General features: G+C 45.6%; 1 protein-coding gene across 2 annotated transcripts in view; it reads right to left on the bottom strand.

Moving 5' to 3' along the window:
- Positions 1-17,404, bottom strand: part of CHST3 (carbohydrate sulfotransferase 3) — a 46,150-nt gene extending 28,746 nt beyond the window's left edge. Inside the window, exon 1 of one of the 2 annotated variants that reach the window (XM_039480659.1) lies at positions 16,943-17,404. The gene's annotated coding sequence lies outside the window, so the exon portion shown is untranslated. Of the gene's footprint in view, positions 1-16,055; positions 16,447-16,942 lie in introns of those variants that run through there. The other variant, XM_039480660.1, reaches the window with a different exon arrangement.
- Positions 17,405-18,811: the final 1,407 nt, after the last annotated feature.

Below are 18,811 nucleotides of genomic sequence, written 5' to 3'. Positions count from 1 at the left end.
GTAACAAAATCATCACAAAAGCCCATGGAATGGGTTACTAGGAGTTGGCGTGAGAAGGGTTACATCAGGCACCAGAACACACAATCTTTCATAGGTCTCTGGGGTTTAGAAAGCTGTCAGCCAGAGTTGACACTGAACATAATACTGATGATAGTAAGAAACAGATGTAACTGGTTTTAGCCACATCTGGGGGGAAAAAAAGAATGTTAGAATGAAACCATCCCCCCCCCCCCAGATCACCTCTTATATCTCCAAATATCTTACAAAGGACACTGGGCATGCAGCGACTATTCAGGCACAACCAGTGCCCATTATTATGTGCTCAGCAATAGCTCACGTGCTGCCTTTAATACTAAAGCTAGTTTAAGGGACTGATCCTGAGAGGTGCCCAGAAATTCTTAGCTGTGCAGGCCCTTAACAAGAGAGAATTTTGGCCAGACTGCCCACAAAGATGATGCCTCTACTTTCTGAAAAGTGCTGGGAATTCTTCAGCTTCCACCTGCACAGCAGCTAGAGCCAATGTCTTGAGAAAACGTTTGCCAAACATCTGATCTGAATGACCACACCTCCAATTTGTCCAGATCCCACCCTTATACTTCACTGCAGTGTCTACACTAGGAATAAGTTGAATTCCTGATATGGGAACATGAAGCCAAAAGCCAAAATGGTACCAGCTGAGAATTCCTGCCACCATATTAGGGGAAACTTCCTCCAGAGAGAATGGCATCTGCATGATAGGGCATCTAAGGCTATGTCTACACTGTGTTTTAAAACCCACGGCAGTAAGTCTCAAAGTGCAGATCTACAGACTTGGGTTTGTGGGGCTCATGCTATGGTGCTAAAACTGTGTATACATTCAAGCTTGGGCTAGAGCTTGGGTTCTGAAGCCTGGGAGAGGGGGTTCACAGCTCGAGCTCCAGCCCTAACTCCAATGTCTACACTGATCCCCACTCCACTGAATCCACATGGCTGAGAAGAGTTTAGTTTTGCAGACAGGCCTACAGAACTGTTCTGAGCAGCCTACACAGCGTAATGATTTGTAGAGATTCTTTTTTTGTCTGCTTTTTATTTATTTTAAAATAGTTAAGCCATGCCAGTCCTAAGCCTGGATAAAAGAGAAGGGTTCTGCAGTTGGGTCTGCAACACGCTCAGGTAAAATCATACTGCAACCGAAACTTGAGGATGGTAGGTGCTGATGGAGCACAAAACCAAGTATCCTGGCAACCAAATTTGTAACAAGAGTAGGCACAGGGAACGTACACATGTTGTATAGTACACGAAAGCCAGCACAGGTTACACAAGAAATGAAAAAACACCATCTGAATATACTTGGTGTCAGTGAGACAAAACGGGCAAGGAGTGGCATGATGATGTCTGATTTTGTTACAATCTTATACTCAGGTGGAACAATGCATGAAAGAAATGAAGGAATTATACTGGATAACTTCACAATCAAGACCCTGCTGGCTTAGGAGCCAATGAACAACAGAATCATAAGTCATGCTGCAAACAAGACATGACAAGTGTACAATAATTCAAGTATATGCACCAACAAATGCAGCAGGTGACAGTGAAAAGGATACATTCTATGAGCAGGTGCAGCAAGTACTGGATGACATGCCTAACCAGGTGTCTTCAATACACAAATTGGCAACAACTCTACTAGCTGGGAAAGAGTCATGGGCACAGTAGTGGAAAGCATCCAAGCTGATAATGGCAAATGGTTCTTGAATCTCTGTGGCACAAAACCCCCGGAGACAGGAGACAGGCTCTTCCAGCACAAGCGGACTCACAAGCTCACATGGAGATCACCAGACAACGTAACTGTCAACAAGACAAGTATACACACAGACTAAAAGATGGGCATCTTCTTTGAGAGACATCAGAGTCTGCAGAGAAGTAGATGTTGTCTCTGATCATTTTCTTTTAGTGGCCATGTTACAGTTTAAACTTAAAAAGATCATGAAGACAGACAAAAAGAGTGTTTATAGCAATAGAGAAGTTCAAGGACAAAGAAATGCAGATCAGATTCCAGACTGAACTTAGCAACCATTCCAGTGGTTTACAGGGCCAGGCTGATTAAAGTCTAGAAGACAGCGGGTCAAACTAAAAGAAAACAATAGATGAGTGGAAAACTCTGAAGGGAAAAAAGGAACAGTGCATGATGAAGGCAGAACAATTAGAGATGGATGGAAGATACAGAGAAAAGGACAAAGAAATAAAGAAGGGATGCAGGCCAGATAGAAATGCCTGAGTTCAGGAAAAGGCTGCAAAGGCAGAAGCAGCAGAACAGAGGGGAGATTACAAGCAATCCTACAGAATAATGAAAGACCTCTCAGGAAGAACCTGACTGTCACAGGTGATCCTCATCAGGGACTCTCACAAACAGATGTTGAAACACATGAAGAACAAGCCAATTAAAAGAACATTTCCATTCCACATTAAACTGTCTAGAGCTGATGCTTATGTACTAGCTTGAGAGAAATGACAACGCTAAGACAGAAACAGAAGAAGGACCAACAACACCAATGAAATGTAATCAGCCATCAGAGACCTTAAACAAGGGATAAGCTCTTTGGGTTGACAGAATTCAAGCAGAAGTACTAAATGCAGGTGGCAAAATTCTAACTGAGTAGCTAACAAAACTCTGTAAAAAAAAAATGAGTGAAAGAACAAGTGTCACAAGACTGGAAAGATGGTATCATCGTGGCATTGCCAAAAAAGGGTGACATCATCAGTGCGTGAACTAGAGATACTGTACTGCTATCAATCCCAGGCAAAGTATTGGCTATGGTTATACTGAATAGAAAGAAGGCGGCAGTGGATGGAATACTATGAGAAGAACAGGCTGGGTTCTGTCCAGGTAGATCACATTGTGGACAGATGTTCACTGTAACAGATCGTTGAAATAGCTTGGCAAAATCCCAGCTTAATCAACTTTATTGACTTTATGAAAGCATTCGATAATATCCACAGACACACACTGTGGAATACTGCTAGACACCAAACAAGCTGATCAACAAAATGAGGAGTATATGATGGAAACAGATGCATAGTAAGAACAGATACAGGCCTGAGTGAGTGGTTCAATATTGGGGCTGGAGTTAGACACGGGTGTGTGTTACCACCAATCCTCTTTGGATTAGCAATAGACAGGGTGATGAAGCAGGCAACAAAAGGTATAATGGACAGTGTAAAATGCCAGGTTTCAGAGTAGCAGCCGTGTTAGTCTGTATCCGCAAAAAGAACAGGAGTACTTGTGGCACCTTAGAGAATGGGTTAGTGGAGACAAATTACACAAGATTGACTTTGCTGATGAAACAGCTTTTCTAAGTATGACCTGGAACAGAATGACTGCTCTTACACGGGAGAACAGGATGCAGCAAAAATTGGATTGAAAGTAAATGCAAAGAAACCCAAGATTATGTAGGAAACTGGACAACCGATGCAACCGTCTACGTGGATGGAAAATAAATGAAACAGTGTGCTGCTCTCTGGGGAGTGTGATGACATTTGAAGGTGGCTGTGATACAGATATTCATACAAGATTAGGGAAAGCAAACACCATGTTTGGAAGGATGAACAAACAGAGGTCTCCACATCAAACTAAAGGTCAGACTATACCATGTGATTATACTGAGTAGGCTACTGTATAGAGCAGAGACTGGGCCAATGACAATGGCTAATAAAAAGACATTGGAGGCTGCCTGTGACAGATGGCTGAGGAAGATACTAAACATTTAATGGAAGGACAATAACAAATGTGAAAGTAAAGGGGCAGATAGAGCAGGACATGTTGGAAAATATCATCAAAAAAAGAAGGCTCAGGTGGCTGGGACATGTACACCCTGTGGAAGATGGGAGACTTGCTAAGCAAGCACTGACTGGATACTCAAAGGAGGAAAAAGAAAGTGAGGAAGGCCAAGGAAGAACTGGCAGAAGAGTGATAGAGGATACTGAATGTACTGGCATCACCTGGGATGCACCACATTTCAGTAAGAAGTGAAAATGAGTCCCCAGTGCACAGCTGTCCCATCACAGAAGGTGGCAAATGATTTTGTACAACTCGGGAGGGACACAGGACTGCAGGGCATGCCACAAGTCAAGACTGAGGTGCATTGGCACAGTTGAGCAACAGAGGCTAGAACTGGAACAGTGGCATGCGACAAAGAAAGGACTGAGGCCTGTGGGGTGTCCTGGCTGGGAACTGCAGGGCTCCAGGAGAGGATTCCCTGCCTTCTCTCTCCCAGTCATGCATGAATTCACATACCTCACCTACTACTCTGCAGCTGCACACTCACTGTCACATACTCCATCTACCCCAGCTGATGGACCCTGGAACAGCATGGTCTGCTCCTTCAGGGGTCTGGGGCCAACCAGCCCTGCTGGAGTGTCAGACCCCACTTTGAAGGGGTCAGGTGATGCCCGTAAATGGCTGAGAGAGCTGAGGAGGAAGGTTGGCCCCTGTGAGAAAGGGGAGCTGAATGAAAGGACCGTGTAATCTGTGCCGGTCAGGGGAATAGTTTTGGTTTGGGTTCCTTTGCTAGTTTTGTGTGTGAATTAATAAACTGTGCCCTGAGGGACGGGCCTGAAAGATACTGGTGTGGTTAATCCTTCCTGGGCTGGGGAAACAAGCCAGCAGCACTACAGACCCTGTCTGTGCAACCATCAGTGTCCTCTCACTCGTAACCTCCCCTGTGCTGAGTGTCTCCGGGGGGTCAAGGGATGGGCGAGGAAGTACAACAGTAAATAAAAAGTCCCCAAGAGTTTGGTGAGTTCTCCCTGCTCTTTTGATGGTTCAAAGCAGCACTTTACAGCAAGGCCCATCTGCTGTTCTTCCTACGGCCAGAACTGCAAATGGTTGCACCAATAGTACAGGTACAGCCCTGAGGAATTCATTTCTTCTTTCCTGAAGCTGTCTGCTGCCACCATCTCATCTAATTGAGCATAATTATATACTCACTTGCAATTCTCTGTAAGCACAAAACACACAGCTGGAACTGCTGTCATATAGGGAAAGGGAGGGAAATAAAGGTGTCAAGGAGAAAAGTATGGAATGAGAGACTGGATGGGCCAGCCATCTGCCAAAGTCAGTCAAAGGCAGTTTGCTCATCCATCCATTCCTCCGTGTTGCAGACTATGGGCAGCAATAAATGGGAGACATCACACAGGAATGGAAATAAATTTAAAGTTCAGATTACTAGGGCAAACCACTGGAAGGTGTTAATAAATGGAGTCACATTTCCTCAAATGACTCAATGGTCAGCGAAAGAGCTCCTGGAGTGTGAACTATGAGCCTCTAGTTCTAGGTCCCACCCCGTTCTTTATGGGATTCCTTTATTCATTCATCCTTTCTTTCACCTCCAACCCCTGCTTTTATGACTGTAATCGGAGACAAATTCAAACTCAATGGAAATGAACGTGTAGCACTAATTACTCCTCTCCAATGCCCTGGTGCAACTTCTTGGAACTTGACTGTGGTACCAGCTGGTTAATGCTGCCGTAGAGTATTAATGTTCTAGAATCAGAGTACTCCAGTGTCAGACAGGGCGAAGGCTCCCCTTGTCTCGAAGTAATGGAATCTGCTTTGGTGTCAGCTGGGCCGAGGATTACCTTAGTATGGAAATTCATCTAGCATAAGAAATCTTGAACAGGTTTCTATTTGTTCATTTTGCATAGACTCCGCATCTCCTCTGCTGTGCACGTCTCCATCCTTCCATTCTCCATCTCCCCCACTCCTCTCATACACACTCTCCAGGGATAAGCAGCACTCGGTGGCTAAATAGTCAATGATGTTTTATTGCTTGATTAGTGCAGGGTAGAGATGTTTCTTCAAACCACAGCTGAACTGGCTGACTGCAGACTACATTGGCCAAATTCAGACCCATGTAAGACAGGGGTAACTCCAGAGAAACTGCAGCCTGCTTGAACCAACTCTGAATTTCATCCCATCAGTCAAACTGGAACTGCAGCTACAGCTCCTGGAAATATTTACATTATATATAAGTTCAGAGACAGCCTCAAGTGACTGCAAGAGCATAGTTCACTTGACAGGCTCTCCTAATGCTATAAATGGCAAAAAAGCAGACCACTTAATGGATGGATTGACTATTTATAGTTGTGTGGACTGCATGTGATTCATTTCCTGGAACAAAGACCTGAGGCAAGAATACCCTTGAATAGGAGTATATTGGAGGGCTTATTAGGACACATACCCAATCACAAAGGGAACTGCTGCCCCAACCCAAAGGTCCTGCCTTCAGCATGTAGTTTTTGAGGGGACTCTTGCCGGACTTAGCGGCAGCCAGAGCCAGGCAGAATGCAATAACTCCCACGTAGCTCAATCTTTTTTTCAGCATTCCTGCTATTTCATGCCTGGGCCTCCACCAAACAGACCACCAGACTGATGTATCGTGCTAAACTGGATGGTAGTTTTGTGCTGTGAGCAAACATTCGCTGAAATCAGCAAACATTTAATTTGTAAGCCTAAATAGGATTTAAATCTTGCACACCAACAGGAAAGTCTTGCACACTAATGCGCTGTGCTACTTATTCCCACTTCAGAGAATCATATCGAACAGAATACATAGACTAGGATATTCCTGCCAAGTGGGAGTTGCTTTGTTTCTAATTCCTGGCTGTACATTATAAGCGCTGCAGGTAGCACTGCAATAGTTAAGGCTGACCAACTCCTTCCACTATAATACTCTGTTTTCAGTTGCTTATACTATATATATTTCATCTTTTTACTTTATCAGATTAAAAAAATAACGAGAGCTAATGAGAAAAAAACACTGTGAAAATAGCAGTGTGATAAGAAGTGTAGTTTTAGTTGTGGTTTCTGGTGCTACTTTTGTTCACAGTCTGAAAAAACCTTGTAGCCTACAAGTTGCTTCTAACCTGACTGCCTCTTCAGACTGTTTTGTATTAACCACTTTAGTGGTTGTTCAAACTCGTATGCTTGCTTCAGAAACACAACAAATTTTTCCCGCTCCCTTTCTCTAAGTGAAACTTTGATGCTGCCTCTAGACTTTCTCAAGTTATGATGTTACTAATGTAAAAATAAAATAAAGTCTGGGTGGATTGTACAGCTTGTTTTCAAAACATATCCTCAGAAATATCAGCTTGACTTAGGGATTCTAAGCATGTAAATGTGGCGACATGCCCCCGAAATAGGAACACTAGATAGAGAGAGTGGTGTGTGTGAATTTATATTCACTTTAGGCCATTCTCACAGTTAGGCAGACAATCTACTCTGTAGCCATCATCTTGCCAGTTAAGCTGGGAGCAGCCATGCAAAAAGGGGTCCCATTAGGAAATGCATAACATGAAGCAGCATGAACGTGGGACAAGTGCCGTTTGGTCACAGGATGAAAGCCTTGGGCTGAGTTTGACTGACATGACCATTTTGTTTTTTTAAGATGATGGCCAAGCAGAATTTTATTTAAAAATTAAAATCAAAGAGTATATATGTGAGTAAAAGAAAGTTGTCTCACTGTACATTTTTAAAGCTTCCTGAAATAGGACCAACTCCCATCCAAATTAAGTAGACAGTGTTCCCCTGGAAAGCCTCAGTCAGAGCAGAAAAGTTGGAGCTAGTGAGTATACAAATAACTGCTGCCCCACCCTACCTATGACTCCTCAGCATGGATATAGGGGACTGACTTTCAGGGATTTTCAAGGAAAAACTCCCAGGACTCTGTAACTTTAGGTTAAGAGCATTTTTACTCTCTCTCCTACTTGGTTCTGATGCAGTCTCTTGATACAGGGAGAGAAACTGGATGGATTTATATCATCTCTCCTCTGAGCAAAAGAATTCTGGCGTATCTCTGTATAGGCCAGTGCAAGCAAACAAGACACACACACCCACACCCACACCTTCCACATATCATTTACAGCATTGATTCCAGTAAGCAAAGAGTCAGAGGATCCAGTCTGAGTAAGTCCTCAGACTCTCAATGACTCCTCTGTTTTGACCCAGCTTTGGGATGAGTTAAACTTGGATCTCCCTAGCTGCCAGCCATCTAGAGGGCTGGATGGTAATATGTATGTATAGGAGAGGAATATAGAGAAGGAGTACGTAGGTGGGCATATGTGTGGATGGGATGGGTTGAGTGGGAATGTACAAGTTGTCTGGATGCTGCCACACAGCAGTGGCCTTGTATAAAGGATGATCAAAGGCAATCTTGTTAGTAGAGATAGAATAATAGAATATCAGGGTTGGAAGGGACCTCAGGAGGTCATCTAGTCCAACCCCCTGCTCAAAGCAGGATCAATCCTCAGACAGATTTTTGCCCCAAATCCCTAAATGGACCTCTCAAGGATTGAACTCCCAACTCTGGGTTTAGCAGGCCAATGCACAAAACACTGAGCTATCCCCCACTAATATATGAGTGACAGCATATGTGCACCCAGGGTTGAGAGCACAGCAGATGTCTGATATAAGCAGACTTTTGTCACTTCTGAATTGCTATTAGCAAGCTCAGAAAAAGAAACTGAACCTTGAAAACTCCTTCTTCCCTCCCTATCTTCCCCACACCAGTCTGCCTTCCTCTTTCTATGCTGCTAATTTTCTTAAAGCTTAACAATTCTCCTGAGTTCTAGGTTCTCTGTCATCTGGGGCAGTTCAGGTTTTTTGTTTCTTTCATTGTTTTTGGCTTTGTTTTCAAATAAAAGTAGTCCATGCAAGGCCACAAAAGAGCAGAATGGACCATTGCTTCCTCTTTGTTCTCTGCAGGGCAGAAGCAAACTATTGAGACAGAATATTAACTGCTCTACAAGTCACTCATGTTGCTGTCTATTTATTCATACATTTTGTAATTAGATTTTTTTAAAAGCTACTAATTCCTTGATATTGCTTGCCCTGTTCTTCTCATTTGCTCATTTTCCCATCATCCACTACAGGCTAACAGCTGTTTTTCTCTCTTTTAATATTTGTTCCATTATTTTGCTAGGGTAAATATATCAAATATTATTATTTGCATTATAGTAACAGCTAGAGGCCCCTGTTGAGATCAGAGCCCCGCTGTGCTAGAACCCATATGTGTACACAGCAAAAGACAGTCTATGCCCCACAGACGAGACAGGAAGACTACTTTGAATAGGTTTTCCACAGCCCTGGACACTGCAGCAGCCATTGTTAAAAGAAAAATTCAAGTGAGAGAAGGGGCGTGTTCTGGCTTTTATTTCACAGATAGTTGCTGAGGCCTAGAGAGATTGGGATTTATCTAAAGTCAGGCAGGAAGTCTGGGGCAGAGCTGGGGATCGAATCCTGATCTCCTGAGGCCCAATCCAATATCCATGTCTTTTCTTCTATCAGTGTATATTAATTAGCTGCTTTAAAACTCCATGGTAGTGGTTTTTACATCCTGTATCTTGGTACATGGTCTGTGCAATTGTCAGCAGACAATTTCTGTCGAAACTTAAGATGATTTGAGCAATTAGTTTTTGAGATCCATAACTCAGACAATCAATTTTTAATCCTGTTTTTAAAAATGTCTAACTTTTTTTGGGGGGGCCACATCTTATCTCAGAAATAGCTTCTCCTAGAAACTTCAGATGAAGTTTACTCAGAAGCTTTGGGCAAGGTCTAGTGTGCACGACCAAATCTGACACAGGGAAAGACATATTTGTCAGCTATTCACTGGCAAAATAAAGACTGTCAGGCTCCAACAGAATGTAAAGGGCTATCAGTTGACTGGTGCAGACTTAAGCTTTCTTTGTTGTTTTTCAATAAGTTTCTAACCCTTCTCCTTGCAGAGGGAGCCTTCCAAGTGGAAATTCTTTGCTTGGGAGTTCTGTAATGAATTCCTCTGAAACATCAGAGATGGCCATGGCAGGAGATGGGACACTGGGTGGGGTGGGTCAATGCTTTGAGGTGGTACTGAGCATTCTCCCTCTCTCAGGTGCTTGGCTGGCTGGCTGGCCGGTTCTTGGTCACATGCTCAGGGTCTAACTTGATCGCCTTATGTGGGGTCAAAAAGAAATCCCACCCCCACCCCCAGGTCAGATTGGCAGAGACCTTGGGGTCTTTTCACCAGACTCTGCAGCACGTTACTTGCCAAGATTATCTGGGTATATCTTGATTGTTTCCCTGCCATTTTGAAAGCCTCAGGCACTGATGCACCTTGGTCCACCCTATTCTCTGCCTATGGGACATAATTGTCTATTCTCCTGGTGGCAGTAATACTTTGATCTAATGTCAGTTGCTGGGTTAGTGTGTGCCTGCTGAGTAGGGTTGGTGGCCTGTGCTATACAGGAGGTCAGACTAGAGGATCTGATGGTCCTTTCAGGTATTAAACTCTATGATGGTAAAAGAACAGAAAAATTCTGGCTCACTCCTCCTTGTTAGCTATGGCCTTGCCCAGGCTCCTCACTCACTCGCTACTGACATCTTCTCCTTCCAGGTGCACCCCATGCGAGGCCAAAGACGACAGGCACCATCAGAGTCTTTATTACCCACCCACTCCTCTCTGATAGCTGCTCTTTTCTTCAGTGGTTATGCTAGCAGTACTACCAGGAGAAACTGTCCACTGCTCTCCCCTACTACGCTACATGAGCCAGACCAGCCCCTCCATTGTCCTTACAAAGACTGCAGACTTCTTAAAGGCCTATGGAAAAAGCTGACAAAAGAACATTACAAGTCCTACTCTCAGAAGCTTTAAATTTGCAGTGGAAATCCCCTCCCAACAGGACTGGAGAAGGGCTTAGAGACATGTCAGGAAAGAAAAATTAAATATTTTCCTGTCTTGGTTAAGCTCCCAGCCCCTATCAACTGCTGTTTGAAGAGAAAGTTGAGATTACCCTGCAGAGAGAGAGAGGGAGCACACATCGCAAGGTTCCTCAGAACTAAAATAATCCAATTGTACCTTTCATACCGCAAGAAATGAAGCTCATAAATAAAACCATGAACCAACCATGTTCTATAACAGCATCTGACTCTTTGCAGTTTTCCCAGAAAATTGCATGGGCATTCTGTGGCTCACTCCTTACTTAGCCCACTTCCTCCATTCTAACACATCTGGCCCTGGTGAGTGTAGAAAGAGAAAAGGAAGGACTTGTTTCTAACTCACACACCAAAATTTCTGAATAGAGCACTGAACTGGGACTCGGGAGGCCTGGGTTCTATTTCCAGCTCTGCTGCTGGGTGACCTGTGGCAAGTCACTTCCTCCCTCTTTGTGGCTCAGTTTCTCCATCCATAAAACACAGGGATAATAGTATTCACCTTCTTTGTAAATCCCTTTGAGACCTACTGATGAAAACTGCTATTTAGTAGTTATTATTATTATTATTATTTATTAGATGTTGTGTGCTACATAAAGAATCAAATCCTGGAGGTAAAATCCCATTGACTTCAGTGCCTAAGTAAGGACTCCAGAATTTATCTGGGGGTGTGTGTGTGTGTAAAGAGAGAGAGAACGCACAAGGGTTATACTTAATTTTAAAATAGATGCCAGTGGTTTTCTTCTCAGCCTGTTTACTCACTGGGGTTCGTGGAAGGTCAAGCTGGGGACTTGCTTATTTATTTTCCTCATTTTGCCCCCCCTTCCTCCTCCAGACCACTCTGGACAGGTTTTCCACTGCCCTGTTAAACGGACTAAGTGTGCTGGGTACAGTAGCATCCACTCAGAAAAGCAAAGCAAGTGAGATGAGCATTTGTAAGAAAAGAGGCTGCATTCCAGCTCCCAACACAGCACAGACTGGAGAAACAGGGAAAAGTGCTGGTAGATGCCAGCAGATCTGTACTGGCATTTTTATAACAATCTTTGTATGTATTTACTTCAAAATACAGGATACAGATGGACTTTCTAGGCCCATTATTTATTATTGTGTCTGCCTTGAAATAGGAACTGATTGCTTTGATAACCAGAATGGGATCTGCTTTTCTATCGTGCCTTTTCTACTCATGGAATCCCAAAAGGCTTTACTAAGCAATGACTTAGACATGAGGGGCTTTATTAATAATGGTAGTGCTGCCATGACTCTGTAGTTCAGATGGATCACTGTGTGGGTTCTCTTTCCTCTACAGCAGAAGTACACCAGTCTGATAAGGTGCTGTGCTATGGCAGGATGCTGGCCCTTTCTCAATTGATAACAGACCTGGGCTACCAGGGCTCGCACTAACACTCTAAAAGAAGCTGTGTGGACAGCACTGTGAAGCTGCAGCTGGGGCTGGAGCTGGGGCTGGGGCTCTGAAGACTAAGGAAGGGGATGAGCTCCCAAGCCACAAGTTCAAAGTGTTGTCTATACAGCTATTTTTAGAGCACTAGTGCGAGCCCCACTAAGTCTGTCAACCCGGGCTGGCAGGCTTGCTCCAAAATGCCGTGCTGACATACCCAGGGTGCACACCTGAGACGGGGAACTGTCTCTCCTTTCTTTCTCTAGCAGTTTTGCCTTTCTCTAGCAATTCTGTTTGGCTTGTCATCTGCCCCCCCTTTATGGTTGCCTCCACTGGGCTTTTTGCCAGAAAAGTCTGTTGAAATGAAGCAGAACCCTCTTATTGTTTGCTGGATCTGACTATAAGTGAAATGTGCCTCACTGGATATTTTTGCTGCTTCCAAAAATACTCCCTTGACTCAACCACAGTTAAATGAAGATGGACTTTTCAGGGAACGACATGAACACTGGACAGAGGGCTTTGTTCCAGGTAGCATTTTGATAGCTGCTCTCCAATCCTCCATCTGCTCATGGCTCCATAAATACCTTCCAACTGGTGTAAAGGAGGCAGCCCTTAGCAGATTGCACTCCGGTTTTGTCTTCATCAGCATTACCAATTAACTCAAGTTAGCAAACACATTTGTGCATGTCAGCCTGGACACCACAAATGTTTGTGGTTTATCCTAGAACAAATGTTTGTGTCCTGGAACAAAGGTTTAGGGAGCGTCCAAACTGTTAGCTAACTTAAGCTAACTGATATAATCAACCAATTGGAGTTAAAAATCCTCTGGTGTAGACACACACTATGTTGCTATGTTATAACCCTAGTATAAAGTGGAACCAAAAATGTAGTACCAAGTGCCTCATGTTCAGGAAGCTCTGACAAAGAACTGCAATTGTGGAAGAGATCACAATGTCTCAAATCCACTCCAGAACAAAAGAAACACTAAAACATAGTGTGCCTTACCAGCTCATTATATGCATTGGCCATGTCATTTCATGTTATAATATTACAAGTCCAGGGAATGTAATTATGCCCTCAGAAACCCTCTACTCAGAAGGAATAGGAGTAAGGGGAGTTGGGAAACAATTTTAATAGGAGAAAAATTGATGAGGGAGACTGAGAGTTAAAGGCTTTGGTTTCCCCTTGTTTTACAAATATGAAAGGCTAGACCCTACCTCACCCCTTCAGTGCCCTGGACACAATCAATCTAAGGGTTCTGCTATCAGATAGCTTTTAAGCAGGAGAAATGAAAACCACACAAGTAACAGAGAATGTAACTCCCTATAACTGTGAGGTCTTTGTGGGGCAGACGGAGCAGTAGGGACGGACCAGGAATGAAATGGCGAGTTGTTTGGGAGTCTTGATGAACATTTCAATTTCTACTCTTCTATCTATTAGAAAGCAAGGGTAGCAGGAGGCTGCTTCTCCTGACCACCTCTTGGGCCATATACCCTTGAAGAAATTATCCAGGTATGTGATTTCTCTAAAAGGGCATGATACAGGAGATGGTTTGGGAAGGGGAAAGAGCGATTTTGTATATAATTTACTAGTTATTCTGTAGACTACTTAGTAAGAGAGATCATCTCCTGGACCCATCTCTGCTCCCAGCCCAACCCTCAAGCACTGCCTCCTTGGTTCCCAAAGTGGTTCACCCTGCAGACTGCCAAGAAGGGTTAAGGGGGGCACAGCTGAGCCATGAGTAGGCCTGAGAACTACTGGCTTACACCCCAGCATATGTGCAGGTAAAGAGGGAATGAGTTGTGCCCGGCTGCTGCTGTTTCTCTATAGCACAAGATATAATGTTGATTGGTGTGTGTACACTCTCCCCGCTCTGTCCCAGAACACATTTAGAACAAGGAATGTATGTCTCTGTCTCAGTAAGTTCTTTCTCAAGGATATGTATTCTATGTATTGCTTTCAAACCCTCCCACAACTCAGGTTCCCTCTCTCCCACTCCGGGAAAATGCCCTTCTAGACAGTCGCCCAGCTTCTATGGGAATGGAATGTCCTTTTCTATTTCTCATAATCTCCCTGACCCATTCCTGCATTGAGAGAACAGAGAAACTGCTGAGCACTGTGACTGTTCAATAGGCTAATCTGAAACCTGCATTTGCTCCAGTTTTATTGTGTAAACAAAGCAGTATGTTACCCTGAGCCCACTATCCAAGCTCCTGCAGATAGGACAGGAAGCAAGAAGCAGTGTTAAGAAACAGAGAATTCCTTCTAGTAAATAAATCTGTTGTTGTGCTCCTGGGGAATTGGAATGAATATCCCAGAATGCAGCTGTGTGCATATAGCATATTTTCAGGAAACATAGTGTCCCCCCAAAGCAACAAGTCAGGTGTGTGTGTTACTGACTAACATCATTATCTCTTCATCACCCTGCTCTGGACCCATAAATCACCCCAGTTCCTAGTGGAAAAGGACAAGTAATGCAAAAAGGGACTTAGATCCCTTGGGGAAATGAGGTAAGTCAAGATGAAATCCTGTGGTTTATACATATAGGGATCTATTCTCCCACTGATGAATGAGGGATTTATGTGGATAAGACCTCTGAACAGTAACAGGAATTATCCACAGAAAGCCTCACGTGCTCTGACAGAAGAATACACCCATGTGTCTGTTTCTCCATCTTGGAGTTTGGCTACAGCAATCAGCTAAGTCAACAGGAGTCAGTGCTTCCGATCACTGTGGCTGAAGTCTAAAATGGAGGAATTAGCATGATTTGCGGTGGACCTGCCAATGCCAACTCTGCATCGGAACTCTCTGGATGGAACTTTCAGACATGGACTGGTGCTCAGCCCCAGTCTGCACCAGGGAGAAAAAGAAGCAAGTGAGGAGAATTTTCCATACCTCTGAGCAAGAAAACAGGGTTGACAAGAAAAATGATGCAATTCCAAGATACTTATGAGTAAATCCCCTTTTCCAGAGCCAGACACATTGCTCTTTTTGGACAGAAGCTCACAGTTAGAGCTGGACTGTCTGTCCTTAATTTTTAACAAAGTAACCAAAAGAACTATATCAGTGTTTTTCAAACTTTAGTACTGGTGACCCCTTTCATACAGCAAACTCATGAGTGGAACCCCCCTTATAAATTAAAAACACTTTTTTTTGTATTTAACACTATTATAAATGCTGGAGGCAAAGCAGGGTTTGGGGGTGGAGGCTGACAGCTTGCGACCCCCCCCATGTAATAACCTTGCGACCCCCTGAGGGGTCACGACCCCCAGTTTGAGAACCTTTGAACTACATGGTGTGGGAGGTTCCTGGGCTAACAAGATCTTCTCTTGTGAAGAACTGCATTCAGATCTAGCTAACTCCACTAGTGAAATGAAGTCCCCAGCAGACATTTGTCTACAAAACCAAGATGTGGTTTAGGGCAGCTTACATCCTCTGCCCATGAGAAGCCCAGGAATTATCAGAGGGTGCTGCATGCCAGGCCTACCTGAGGTGGATTGTCAAAACTGTCTATAGTAGACAGGGCCAGGAAAGATGCTGCAACTAAAGACTGAAGTGAATTGGCAGAGGTGGGTGAACCCATGATAGAAACTGAAGAAAGTAAAGAGCTAAGGGGGAACATACAATGTTTTAGCTATCGATATTAAATAGGAATCACATCTGCAGCTACTCTAGCTAGGATATAGTTACAAAGATCACAAACTTTTCTGCTGGGATCAGGAAGAAATCCCTCCTCCCTCTCCCTGTATAACACTATATGGTGCATTAAGGAGGTTTTACACCTTCCTCTAAAACATCTGACCATTGTCAAAAAAAGGATATTACACTACTGTAGATAAATGCACTGCCAGATTTCTGATCTAGTTGCACTTCCCTGTTCTTCATGTCATGGAAAAACAAACCACACCTAGCACCGGTCTCTTTGTTTCCACCTACCTGGAGGTGTGGGTCTTCCTTAATTCCTTAACTGGGCAGATCCTCAGCTGGTGTAACTAGCACAGCTCTGTGCTGACCCAGCATATTCAAGACAAGCATTTTAGCCTGCGCTTTGAACTGCCTTTCACTCCCAGCAATGCTGCTTCATTTTAAATCTGCTGGCAATTTACATTCTGGAAGGAGGTTCCATGAATCATTCCCTAAAACTTCCATCTGAACAGGCCGCGTTGCACAGCACACACACAAGTTTTCCAGAATTGTATCCCAAAGTTGGAAGGACAATTAGTGCAATGACTCTTGCCCGGCGAGGGTTGCAACCACTGCTCCTGGCTTTGCAGGAGAGCCTGACCCTCCAAATCGCAGCCTGGCTTTGGGGTGAACGGCTGTTTATGTTCTCCTCTTTCTGTTTCATGCAGCTTATTCCTCTTTGCAGCGTGGCCTTTGCAAAGCCAAAATCCGGCTAGTTGCTCCCCGGGACCCACCGTGTCTAGCTTGCTCTTGGGCTCTGTCCTCTCCCTTCCTTCTGGCCGTCTGGTCCGTCCCTAGGGGACCGCTAGGAGCACGCGGAGTGCCGCGGGACTTACAGACGGAGCAGGGGCCGCGCGCCCCCGGATTGCCCCCAGCCGGCGCAGCCCGGCTCTCCCCAGCCCACCGCGCCCGGCCTGTGCTCGCTCTTCTCACGACCCTTGGGCGTGTCTGGGGGGGGGGGTCAAGGGGCCCAGCCGCGCTCCTCGGGGCACGTTTCCTGCCCTCCTCAGGGCGCAGCGTCCCGGCTGGGGCTGAGCGCGCCGCGGGCATCAGCGCACGAAGGGTCCCCCCGCCCCGCCAAGGAACAAAAGCAGCGGCGGCGGCGGCGGCGAGACCGTGCACGCGACCGGTTGCCTTACCCGGCTCGCTCCTCCGGGGACGACCGCGGGGAGCTCTGCCCGGCGGGACGGGCTGCGGCCAGGGGACCATCCGCGCTCGCCCCTCCAGCGGCGCAGCGCCTGCTCCGGGGAAAGCGCCGCCGCTTCCCCGCGCCAGGCTGGGGCTCGCTGCCCGCCCCCTCAGCCGGCGGCCGGGCTCTCGCCCCTGGCAGGCACAGGGCTGGGGGCCGGGAGGCTGCAATGGACGAGAGGGTCGGGTCGGTTTCAGAGCAGCCCCCGGGGGCGGAGGAGCGAGCTGGCCTCCCCCCGGCACAGGCACACGCGCCTCACGCCGCCGCCTGGACCCCGGCCCCTCGGAAAGTCGCTGCTGGGCCGGAGGGAGCAGGCGAGCCCGCGACGGGCGGCGCAGGAGAGTTTTCAAGTGAGCCAAAGTCACCAGCGGGTCCCCCTGCGGCGGGCTAGAGGAGGAGACGGGGGAAGGGAGCCCCGCCCCTCGCCTCGCCGCTCCGCTCGCCCCCTCCTGGGAGCAGCCCGCTAACAAGGACCCTTCTGTTGGCTTTGTTCGAGACACTCCGCGCAACGCCGCCCTTCGCGGCTCTGCCGCTTGCCGGCTCTCGGGGGAGTCGTGCGCTTGGTGCTTGCCGGGCGGAAAGCTGCGCTCCGCGCTGGCGGAGGTGGCCGAGTGCGCATCTGGCCAGACAGGCAGAGGGGTGCGGTGGCTGCAGGAAAGGAAACCTGGGGGGGAGGAGGGGACGACAAGGTGTGTGGGGGGAGGATGGAGCGAAAGGACAGGACAGATTTCATCTGTGTTATCTCCGCACTTCTGATTTCCTTATCCCTCCCCTCTGCAAGGGAGGAAATAATTTAGGAGGGAATCGCATGTCGGTGAGAGCCAGATCTCTGAAGTCACTCGGATCGTGACTTCCCACCGTAGTAGGAAGGATTTCAAGCTCCTTTTCAATCTGAATATTCCAAGGCCGTTGTCTACCCCATTTGTTGCAATTGTATCAATGGTAATTTTGCGCACGGATCATGGGTGGGATATGACGCCCTTCTCCTCGCTGTAGCATGCACAAAGCGAAAGTAAAAGGGGGAAATTGTCGTCTCTCTTTTTTTAAGGAAAGTGCATTTGTGACTAAACAGTTTCCATATTAGTGTGGCTGGGTTTTATTTCGTATTTTCATTATTGTGTGTTTTCTATTGCTACAGGGCTCTTTTGATTATAGATGATGGACTGAATTTGTAGCCCTTCTTGCTCAGCTTTTGGCAATTCATGGTAATAATGCTTCCACTGTTTCCATTCCAGAGCAAGGGGATCTGATACAGTACTGTGAAAGTTCTTTTTTTCCAGTGGAGTGCAGAGTGTTAGATCAGCAACTGCTCTTGGAAGATGATATTTCCTTGCACTCAGGTGTTGTGGATGGAGCAGATGCAGGATGCAGATCTGAATTTCAAACATCCCAGATTTCAAAGTAGCAGCCGTGTTAGTCTGTATCCGCAAAAAAAACAGGAGTACTTGTGGCACCTTAAAGACTAACAAATTTATTTAAGCATCCCAGAGTTTATGGACATTTAGAGACAGGGTTTAGATTCAGGGCCATTTTTAGTTGTTACTGATGTGGTGACCCAAATCCTGTAGTTATTAAAAATATCTTGCATTGTCACATTATACTCCTAGCACTATAAGGTGTATATTCACCCCATTTATTGAAAGACTTCAGGGGATAACACTAATAGGTATATAACCATGTATACACAACTTTAATTCCACTTGAGCATTCAGATTACATTATAAACCACAAAGCAGCATTCAGATCACCAGTACCTGTGTGAGATGGAATTTATTTGTGTGACACTGCAGCAAGTCAGTTATTCTGGAACAGCTGGGTG

The sequence above is a fragment of the Mauremys reevesii genome, linkage group 7 (assembly GCF_016161935.1).
Source record: "Mauremys reevesii isolate NIE-2019 linkage group 7, ASM1616193v1, whole genome shotgun sequence".
Taxonomy (NCBI): domain Eukaryota; kingdom Metazoa; phylum Chordata; order Testudines; family Geoemydidae; genus Mauremys; species Mauremys reevesii.
This window is presented reverse-complemented; position numbering and strand designations above follow the sequence as displayed.